Below are 12,283 nucleotides of genomic sequence, written 5' to 3'. Positions count from 1 at the left end.
CGACTTAAACTGCATATTCCACTGCTTTTTAGGCTTTATGTAATCAGTCTTGTCTTAGATATCGAATGTGTAATCTATGTGTATGGCATAAAATGAAACTTATATTATAAAATATGTACCTAACGGAATTCATAAATTATAATTTTTCATAATGCAAATGTCATTGATGTATATTGATGCTACTCTGATGTGTTAGATAAGAAATTTATGCATTTTCATTTTTGAAACTCATTAATTTGTGAGCATTTGACACTAAAATTAATCTAATGCGTATATAAGAACATTATTGGTGTAAAAATCCTGTTGTAACTTATACCAAACTATAAAGTATAAATTTGAATATAGAACTATATTGCTTTAGTATATTTACAATAAATCCAAATCAGTTTTGCATATTTTTAAAGAAATATTAAAGATGCCAAAGTTTGAATAATCAGCAACCAAAACTTAAAATTTTTCTGAATTTCTGGGAGTTTACTTAATTTTAAAGTGTTGTCATAATCGCAGAGTTGGTTTTCTTTATATATCTAGATTGCGAACATTTCTATTTTAATAGAATTAATAACAGAACAAATTCACATTAAAAGGAATCATTGTAAACTCTGTCAATTACATTAGCAAGAAGACTACGTTTTATTTGGATTTAAAATTTAATGAAGCTGAATCTATCATTTTGGAAAGGAGGATTTTCACTTTGGATGAATCGAAGAAATCTCTTTTTCAAAGTTTAGTTTATACTAATCAAAATTAAATTCTAATGGCTTAAAATTTAATAATAACTTGAACTGCTTGGAAATTCCTTCCCCTCTGCTAGTAAAATTTCTGAAGTTTGATTTTTTTTTTTTTATAACATGCTGTAAAACTCTAGTCAACAAAACAGTCCTTTTACAAAGATCTAAAATTTTAATTTAAAAATTATCAGATTTAGTTGTAATATCAGGATTTATACTATTTATTAATCACCCGCTTTTAGTAATGTGGAAAATTTATCATAAACGAAATGAAAACGTTGTTATTTTTATTACTAAATTTTTTCCGGGACAAATTATTAGGAAATGTTTAACGAAACAAATTAGTGGTAAATGTTTACATTGTATAATTGTATTGAACTAGTGTTTGAAACTTTTTACAGTAATTGAAAGAAATTTTACTCTGATATTTGTACTATATATCATAAAAGTATTTTGGTTATAGATTTTTAGTTTTTTGTAATGCTAGACTATATTAAAAGATAAAGTGTAAAAATCATCTCTGTACTGTGTATTTTATATTGAAAATAAATTAAATTTTTGATTTAAAAATTTTTGTTTTTAGTGTGGTTTTAATTTGCAGATTAAGGATCGGGATTAGAAAAATTCCAGTATTTAATACTCTCGCACAAAATGAAATTCTTACGGTTCTACTAGAAAGTTTTTTCTAATATATAGTTTGGGCAAAATTTGAAGTTAAGTGTCACTCTTGCTGTGTGGCTCAGGATGTTGGTGGACTAAAGATTACGAGGGCACCTTAAATAACCTCGATAAGGAATATATTTGAACACTAGTTTTTGACATACGACCTTAGATTAACTGATTTACAACGAAGCATATGGGGACAGGGGTAACTTGGTCGGTAGGGCGTTCGGCCCGTGTCCAAAGATCGTGAGTTGGATCGCCGCCTACCGAAGAAATTATTAAATGGTGACTGGTGCACGTTAAATCTGTCTGGTCACCAATGTCTCCCGAACTAGTCCCATATTTCCATAACAAATCTTACTTCTGGGGGTACTGATTGGAAATTGATCGTTCTCTAGTTCAGGAAAAAATTACGATTTGTGGATGTGTGAATGGGTCCGCCCTCTAAACTGGTAGACTAATATGTGTGGCAGTAGTAATATTCTTGACAATGGATGACGGCGCTGGAAAACAAGCGCAGCCCCATTGCTTCAATGGTATAAGAGAACAACTAAATATGCTTAATTCTAGTTTCAAACTGTTCAAAAAGTTTAGATTTTTCATAAAATGAACATTTTAGATTCCATCGAAATTAATCGAAGCATATTTTGTCAAACCAGAAAAAGAGTTTGCATAACGAAAAGTCCAATCAAAAGTTTTGGCACTTGTAATCTCTTAAGTCAATAACTTTTTGATTTTTCCCATGGAATGCAAGCTTCTAAATTCTCTTATGAATTTTAATTTTTCTCGGTTAAAACTTGTCACTTGTACGTAAGTCCAATTAAATTATCTTTGATTTTTAAATACAAGGTCAAATTTGTTTAAAAATTTCTTTTTGTTTAATCTTATAAAATCCTTTTTATAAATTATTTCTTGTGAAGTTCTGAGTTAAATTTTCAGCAAACATTTGATTTAATTTCTAACATAGTTCAACATAAATTCAAATTTGTAAACAGATTTTCAAACATAACTAAAGGTCGGTTAAGAGAGAACTTTTATCAGTTTTGAGTAGTTGAGGTGTTTCAGAAAAATTTTAATATCTTCAAAAACTGCAGATTTTATCAAATCTATATTTTAATGACATATAATTTTTCTTTAAACTACGTTAGTTTGTTATTATTTTTAACCTCTCCTTTAAAAAATTAAATTAAGGTATAAAAATTAGCAATTTGTGCGTTCATTCAATATTAAAAGCTCTTTAAAAATGCATAAATATTTGAAATATGTACCTGCAATGTACACTTACCTGCACTGTGAAACAAAAAACGATGTTAGGATATTTTCTTCCATACTGAGCTTTCTAAACTCAGTCTTAGGCAATTTGTCCCCTTTGCAAGCTTCGATGCTTTATTTCAAATAAGAGTTAGCTTTTCAATCAATAAATACTTTTTTTCCATTATTTTGTTTGCATAGTTTGTAGAAAATTCTATCTCGTTATTTGCTTAATTAAAATTTTCCTTTGGTTGGTTAAATCAAATGAAATACATTTTTTCTGAAAGTGCCGTCTTCGCACTTTAAGATCTAAACTATTTGATTAAACTTTATTTACATCTTCTGATTAGCTCTTTCCAATTCGGAAGTTGTCGTCTAAAAATGAATTCTTCCGTTCTTTTTAAATTGAAAAATACTATTGTCTTCTCATAAATTTACAAAGTTGATGCTTTACTTCGAACTACTATTTAATTTTCGAAGCAATAAATGCGCTTTCATATCATTATTTGGGTTGTACATTAGTTTGGTTGGAAATTATTTAAATATATAATTATTTTTTGATATAACATTTTAGATATAGCTTGCTTCCGATCCAGAAATTAAGTCAAAAATGAAAAGAATTTCACTTTTATTTCATCAGATGAAACTGAGTTATCAGCAATTGTGATAAGTTTTGTTTGCATATTAAATTAAAAATATATTTAATAATCACATTCCAATTTCTTTCTGGCAAACAGACGGGTTTTGATCTTTTCTGGTCACCTTTCTCAGAAAGGATTCATTAGATTTTAAATGTTTTGCTTTTTCTTAAGTCCAATATCCTATTTTTAAGATTCCTAGCCAATGCATTTTTATGGCTTCAACTTTGACAATAATTCTTAAATATGCACATTAAGAGTGCTTTAAATAATCTCTGGTTGAAAAATAAAATTTGTGAATCTATGCCATCGAAAAGTGAGCATTTGATCATCTCTGTGGCAACACATGAGTTAATAGTGGAAAACTTTCTGCATCTCTCGATGATAATTACAATATACTGAGCCGTAATGGCTCAGGGGATAGAGCGTTCGCCTCACAATGAGGTGAACCGGGCTCGAATCCCAGTCGATACGAATTCCCCATCCGGCTTACACCGATCAGAGTGCTAACGTGAAATATCCTCAGTGGTAGATGAAGGGTTAGTCCCCTTGCCGTCAGGCTAAACGTGGGAGGTTCTCGTGGTCTTCCTCTCTATGTAACGCAAATGCGGATCAGTTCAGGTTTTATAATAGAAAGTGGAGGAATGTAATCTGGCCAATTTCTGGGTTGGGGTGTAGTTTGTCGGAAAAATATGCCATTAGGTTTAGTGCGTAATCTTCCTTGTCACTCTTTAGGTCCTGCTCTCCATTGGTCACGCGGCTGTTTGTTTAGTGAGTTCGAATTCTTAAATGGTCGTTTCATAAACGGTTTCATGTGGTGTGCTTTCGATAGTTGCCATTGCGGTTTTGAAAGCGAATTTTGCCATTTCGCCTTGTACATTGGAGATTGCCACTGTGGTTTGAACTGTGGGTTTTTCCAAGGCATTTTTCCAAACCTGGAAGATGGTCTATTCATTGAACTTTGCAACTCCAGATCTCCGCCTCGATTGTTGTGGTTCTGTGCAACCCATATTGAACTGGGTGAATAATGCTGATAGTAATGCCCATTCCAATTTTGATCCTGGCAGTAAACGGTAGTGAGAAAGCAGATCACAATACTGAGAATCATTCCCCCAAGTCTAAACCAATGTATCTGCAAAAGAAATTTTATCAGGTTAGTCGGATGCAAAAATTTATAAAAAAAATTTACATGCATTAGGAAGTCAAAATTCTTGATGATCCCATCAAAACATTTTGATGGTTTATGTTAGCTTCAGTGCGATTCATGATGGTCCAACATCCAACATTTTCCATTACGCATTCATGCTTTTTGATATGCCAGCAAACTTCCATCATTCCCCTAATGGAAAGTACTTCAATACTATAATGGCTAACCATCAAGACAAGTTTTATTCTCATGGACCATCAGTCCATGATGGTTCCAATTATGCATTTCCATCATGGTTTAATGGGAATTCTCCTTGGTTCTCTGGAAAATACCATAAAAACAATTTTTTTTATTTTATGTTAACCCATCACAAATCAGTCCCAATTCCTATAGTAGGATGATGGTTGTTCAGAATCATTCCAACATTTGATTTCCAAGAAATTATGATGGAATGTTTATGATGGATGGTTTAACATGAACAAGCCATCCTAACAAGTTGCTATTCTTATGTTGGACCATCATAAATAGGTCCGAATTTCTACATTGGGGGGATGGTTACTTATGTTGGCTACCATTAAAAATATAATGGCTCGTGATGGAATTATTAATGTTTGTCATCCAGATTATGGTGGACCATCATTGAAAAACCATCAAAAATTATGACTTGGGTCGGCGCGTAATACAAATGACAAATTCTACCTTAAAAATTAAACCGGACCACGAGAACCTCCCACGGTTAGTCTGATGGCAAGAGAACTCTAACCCATGATCCGTCCACTGCTGAGGATATTTTACGTCAGCACTGTTATCTGTGCAAGCCGGATGCGGAATTCGTATCGACCAGCCATCGCTGGATTCGAACCGGCTCATCTCATTGGAAGGAGAAAGCTCTATCCTCTTAACCATCACGGCTCAATTTTCATACACAATAGAAGACAACGCACAGAGAGAAACATTCATTCTGAGATCAGGATTCGAGCCCGCAGTCTGGCCGCTAACCACTCGGCCTTACTTAATACTTAATATGTAACTAGTTATAACGGTTAATATGCCGAGCCGACTACTTATGTAGTCGGCTCGGCCGACTACATATATATTTCAATAGAATAGCTTTTTAATATAACAGAGGATTAAAAAAGAAATCAATCTTAGAAAAACCCACTTTAGGGTGGGTTTTTCAGAGTGGGTTTTACCCAGTAAAACCCGGGCGGGTTTAATTGGGCAGGTGGGTTTTTTGCAACCCTGATACTTAGCAGGATTTAGGAAGCATTTCAATGCTGACTCTGATCAGTTATTTACAAATCACCATAATGAGACACATAATTTGTAAACTACTTTCATGTGAAACAGTATGCTTGATTATTTTATTCACAGAATATTTACCTATGAGGGATAAAAATATAATGTATAAAACTGAACATAAAACGATAAAAAAAAGTGAAATGAAGTTAGCACAGTGATTATATTTAAACTTCGGAAAAAAAAACACTGCATACTGAGCGGTAACTAAAGCTATGTACAGAAATGAGAATTGTTTGCTAAAAATTCTGGCTTACTAAATATCAAAGTGAAAGATAATCTAGCAAGAAAAAGCCAAAGGGAAAAATTATGTATTCCCCTTTGACCTTCAAGAATTCACTCTTTGTAGCTTTTTGAAAATTATGTTGGTGAAAATTGTTTTACCGTTTCATATTTGATAGCTATATACAATAAATACATTACAAATTACCAGATTTTCCGAATTTGAATAAAATTCCATTTTCACATGTTAGCAAATGAAATAAAAAGTTTCAAAAACCACACATTTTAAAATGAGTGCATACAATGCATGGTTAAAACAGGGCTATCATTAGTCACGGTTTCGCTAATTATTTCCTTTACACTGTTGGTTTTCCCACACCCTACTTGTATTTTGATATCCAATCACAGGAGAGGAGTGGATAAGGTACTTTTCCCAAATTTAAATCAGACTCCCATTTAACTGACCTAGAACTATTTTTATAGTAAAAAAATGGCAAAGGAAAGGGGAGTATTTTTTTTTAATTTCGTATTAACTTATATAAAATTTGATTTATATAAAGTTAATATCTTTGATTAGAATTTTATCCTTGAATTAAATTAGTACAGTAAAAATTAAAGTGAAAACCAGGGGGTGATGTAACATCTTGACACATGGAAAAAGGTTTGCAATTTACTTAACTATGCTGATAAGGGAGGTGTTCAAAATTGTCCAAAATATTCTTACATAATATTTGAATGGCTTCGAGTTTAAAATAATGATAATGTGATAATGGTAAGGAAAAGCATTAACTAATTTGTCCAAACAGTGTAAAAAGATAAATAAAATGTAAATAAGCAAGATTTAGCACTTAGAACACTATTAGAAACTTCATAATTTGGAAATGAAGACAATATAGCTCTATAATATGTAATATTACATTATAATAAAAAGGTAATTATAATTATAAATTTTTTTTATTTTAAATTGATACAACATCAGGAAACTTTTAAAAATATTAATGATATAACGTAACTAATAATTAAACGATACAAAAGAGTTGAAAGAGCTGTAGAATTTTCTTTCATATACAGTAAACTAAAAAAGCAACAACATTCTTTGCACCATTGATCGGAAAAGGCAAAATCTTATCTTCATTAATTATAATTTTGTTACAAGAAATTCATTAACAGTATATTTTAATATGGCGTTCTCTTTAACTGTTTCTTGAACGGCGACCCGCACTACCCTACCTTTAATTCCCAATAAATGTACCCTCTTTGTTCTTTTTAGAAAAATAAGACGCCCTTCTTTAGAAACTACTATGTCTTTTTATTCAAGATTATATTTTGAAAAAAGAATTAATTCATTGTTTAAATAATAATTGGGTATAATATAAAAAAACACAACTACTTCCACTTAAGGAATAACATTTACCATGAGGCAATGCTAAATTCTATGCCACTATCCACATAAATCAATTATTAATCAAAAATCGAATATCAATTACTTTTCTTTATAATGCAATAAAATCTGGCGAGCAGCTATTTAAACGATCAAACACTTCGTTTGTTTATTTGTGGCTTGAAGTTAGGCTCGCAGAAAATGCCGCTCATGGGTTAAATTTAGTAGGAATAACACAGCCTGTGACGTAGGCTATAGTATACCCAATTACATTGGTAAAGTTATGTGTTTATAGGTAAAATTCAGATTACTTTTACAAACATTTACTTTGTTTGGATTATTCTCAACTGGTCAAATTTATATAATATAAGTATCTTTTTTAGGGCAGGTGGGAGGGGGATATTATTTTTTTTTTAGGTAATTTAAATATTTTTATTTTTAAAAAATGCATCTTTAAAAGTTTATTTTCTTATAACTTTTAGTTAAATTTATTGATAAAAGCTTTCTTCTTGTTTATCAATTAATCATTTTTTGTTAGTTTTCTTTTATTGAAAAAAAAACATGCACAGAGATTGCCATTAAGCATGCCTTTAATTATTTTTATACTATACAAATTTTCTCATATTTTGATGATGAAAAAGAATTACTTTTTGAAATATACTCACAAGATAGTATGAGATGGTAATTTAAAAATTGTCTAGGATAAATTTCAGTTCTACATAATATTACACATTTTAACATTTTTGATGTGAGCGCTCTTCCAAAACTGATGAACACACAGAGGAAACACCCTGCCCTTTTTTTAATCATAAGAAAAACTCTTTAATACTATATATGTCTTATTTATATAGACATAAGTTTGAAGAGCTTTTTTTTAAAATAAAAATACAATATATTTCTTATTTATATAGGCATGAGTTTGAAGAGCTTTTTTTAAAATCTCATTTGTTTTAAATTCATATTGATAAACAAAATTCATAGGAATAAGTCACGAAATAAATCGAAGTAAACTAACTAAAAGGAGTTTTAATTGTTATTTTGTTTTTTGTATGATCAACTGTTCTTTTTTTTTCTAAGTTTTTTCAACAGTTAAAACTAGTACAGTTAAAACTAGTACAATACCGCTCATACAAGGCCACAGAGATTGTGTTTTCAATTTGAGTGGCAATCTTATTCAAACGTACAACTTAAGCTCAATTTCATATGGTAGTCACACACAATCACCAAGCTAAAATTACGTAGCACATGTTAAACAAAGTTATCATTTTTACGTCATTGTTTTAATATTGACTTAATTTCAAGACTTTCCTATGTTTAATTGAAATAAAAAAGTTTTTTTTTTCTGATTGAATTTTATCATGAATACTAACAATAGCTATGATACCAAAATGGTATTATTTTGGAACCATAGACTACTTAAGACCATGCTTGATTGACCCACGGCAGAATTGCGGCGACATTGTCGTAGAACGTTGCCGAGTTTTTGCAGAAACATTTTTTATTTGGGAAGGAGAAAATTTTGGTTTTCCTTTTTGCATAATTTTTTGAAAAATGTTTCTTTTTCTGCTGATTTTTTTCTCCAAATATTCATTTTTTGTGCATCAGAGAAGAGGAAAGAAGTAATTGTGATTTTTCTATTCTCATTTTGGACAGAAAAAAAAGTCTGTAATGACTGGTTTCAGCTAGAATTTCAAATTAATAATATAAAATAAAAAATTCAGAAATCGCGAAAGTTTAAAAGATAGTTTGCTCTAGAAATGATGTTCTTCCTTTTATTATTTTTTTTCTTTAAAGAGTTATCTTTAATTTTATTTCATATTTGAGTATTTCTTTTTTAAAGAGTCTTATTCATGTGATTTCATCGTCGATCTTTGCTTTGAAAATACTGCTCTGATTTTGCGATTCTTAATTTATTTACGAATTTTGATGTTTGTAATGATTTACAAAATTCAAAAGAGGATATAATTATAGTTCATTTTTCTGAATACAAAATGCGAGAAAGTGTCTATAATATTAGAATTAATGCAATATTACTCTGACAAATAAAACTTTTTATGTGTTTTATTCTGTACTTTCTTCTGTGAACACAACATTACTTTAAATTAGTAATTGCTATAATTAAAATGATCTTAAGGCAAAATATTAATGCTAGGGAAATTTGTTGCAGAAAGCCCGAAAAAAATTCTGCCACGGAGCTTGATTCATCTTAAATGGCAGGCCAAATTTGAGATGGATAAATAGACTAGAAAGAGACCTTTTGGTCTTTAAAACTGGAAAACACTATCAGGAAAAAGATTTGCCTGCCTGGAAAAAACTTCTTGAAAAGGCCAAGGCCCACCCCGGGCTGTCGAGCCATTGATGTTGATTATGAGTGATTTGTTTTGCGGTCCTTGTTTTGCGGTCAAAAACCTAACACACTAGTGTATAGTGTGTCTTTCTCTTAAGTAGAAAAATTGCCTACTCCAGTAAACTTTAAATGACACTTATATTTTATGATACTAACACAGACAGCTTTAATTACAACTGTTTATTGATTGTAAAATTGAGTTTAATTAATCAAAACACTACACTATGCATTAAATACTATTAAAAAGTAAAATATCACAAAAATGTATAATTTAAGATTCAACAAAGCACTCCCCTTTTAATCGAATTACCTGCTTAATAGAGTTGGCTGGAACAAATGGCATTTCTTTAAGCGGGATTGACTGTAATTTTAAAAACATATACCAAATAATAATATGACATTTATATACTTTGGTGAAAAAAGTCTTCTTCTTCCCCAACTTTTAAATGCACATTTACTTATGCATAAAAGTATTTCTTTCATACACATTACAGAACGCATGCATTTGGAAGACCTTACAGTGACTTATTGTGTTCTTTTCTCATAAGGTGAATGATTTAATATAAATTGCCAACAAATTGTTATTTTATTTTTAGAAATGAACAGAATGAATGAAATACATATTTTAACTCAAATTCTTATGTCTGTGTCCCCGTGGCAAAATCATGGTGACATTGTCGCAGAACATTACAGATTTTTTATTTAGGAAGCAAAAGAGTTTCACTTTCTTATGCACACAATTTCTTTTTCTGCAGAACTCTTGCTTTCCTTTTCTGCAAAATTATTTTCAGAAAATGCCTTTCTTGCATATCAGAAATGGAAAAAACGCTCTTATGTTGTTTTTTTTTACTTTTCTTGAAGAATAAAAAAAAATTCCGCAATGACTGATTAATACTACAAAAAGTAATTTCCAAATCGATAAAAATTTTACAAAGTTATATATATATATATATATATATATATATCAAGAAAAAATTATATACTGTTCTATTCTATACATGCTCGTCTTTTTTTAAAAAATTGTTTTTTCTTTTTTTTTTTTGTAAATAGGAAATGCTTCTGTTACTTGAAATTAGCAATATATGTATATATATATTTCAGAAAGAGAAAATTGTTGCAGGAAGATTTTGTAAAAATTTAGACATAATTTTCACAAATTATGTCTAAATTTTTACAAAATAAGTACCTCTCAAAAACCCTAGACAGAACCCTGGCTATACTAAACGATTTCTTCTACTACAGCATTATATAAATATGTTCAGCTGTTCCTTTTTTTTTCCTCTCAAGTTTTTCCATCAATTAAAACTAATAAATATAGTTAGCCCACAGTAATTGTTATTTCCTCTTAATATATTGTGTATAATATGTACAGGGAAAACAGAGAGAATTTTTCTTCCAGATTTGAGTGGCAACCCTGTTGCCATTTCGCTATTGTAACAGTTACCTATTTAATGGAAATATGTTGTTTGAGTGAACAATATTATATGAAAAAGGGCAAAATGAAAGGCACTTATATTCATTTTTGATATCTATACTAAAAAGGGAAAAATGGACATCATTTCATCTTATTTCTTGTAATTTACTTTGTTTCATGGCATGTAACATAATTTTTGAATTTGAAATTTCTTCAGTTCTTTTTTAGATGTATAATAATTTTTCTTCCTGTTAACTTCAACAAAAATTCGGAAAAATCACAAAAATTGAAATGTTTAATAGTTAAGGACATTTAAAGACGCATTTTTTTTAAAAAAAAGAAAAAAAGGAATTTAAGAACAACTAGCCTTGCAAGAGAATTTGAACATTTTTCAAATACTATATTTTCTAATCTGCTTACTACTGATAAATTTATACTCTTTTTTAAAGTTTAAAAAATTTACTGTAAATTATTATGTTATGTCAATAAATTTAATTCTTCTTATGCCCTTGAAGCAGTAATTGAACAAAAAAAAATTGCTAGTTAATACAGTGCACTAAATAATCTTAATAGATTTTCAAAAGCATTCTTTTAATTTTTTTCTTTTATTTCTCATGTTTTCCCTCTTTTGTTGTCTCATGCTGAAAAATTTAAAAATACAATGTATTCACGATAATTATTATATTTTCCAACATTGACATTTGAACTATATTTGGTTTCAGGCATTGTAGTTTATCACCATTTCTGCAGATTAGTTTGAAGAAAGTTTGACTCCTTTTTAAAACATCTCTAAACTCATCTCTAATAATAATGAATAAAAAAAAGCAAATAAAAGTTTTTTTTTTCTTCTGTTACTTGATTCTGTGTATAGGGTATTTATTCCAATTATTTTGTGTCATTGTACAAAATTCAAATCAAATTTAAACAACATGAATTTTTACAATAATTATCTTTGTCGGGAGGACACAGAGGAATTCCCTTTGTAAATTCCGCTACACAGGTACAATAATCTCTCGCTGCTACAATATCCAATGCAGCTCCCCTTATTACCATAATGTTTCATGATCCCGGCGAACTTGCATATGAATTAATGTCATGTTCCTCTCAATATTACGATGTTTTCTGAAGCAGCAGTAAAACGATTTTGTTTTTAAATTTCACCCTTATTTTCTCCATTAGTTATTAAATAA

Source organism: Parasteatoda tepidariorum, chromosome 1 (genome assembly GCF_982258835.1).
Source record: "Parasteatoda tepidariorum strain Cologne lab strain chromosome 1, Ptep-v5.0, whole genome shotgun sequence".
In the NCBI taxonomy this organism is placed as follows: Eukaryota; Metazoa; Arthropoda; class Arachnida; order Araneae; family Theridiidae; genus Parasteatoda; species Parasteatoda tepidariorum.
The sequence above is the reverse complement of the archived record's forward strand: the minus strand, read 5'-3'. Positions refer to the sequence as shown.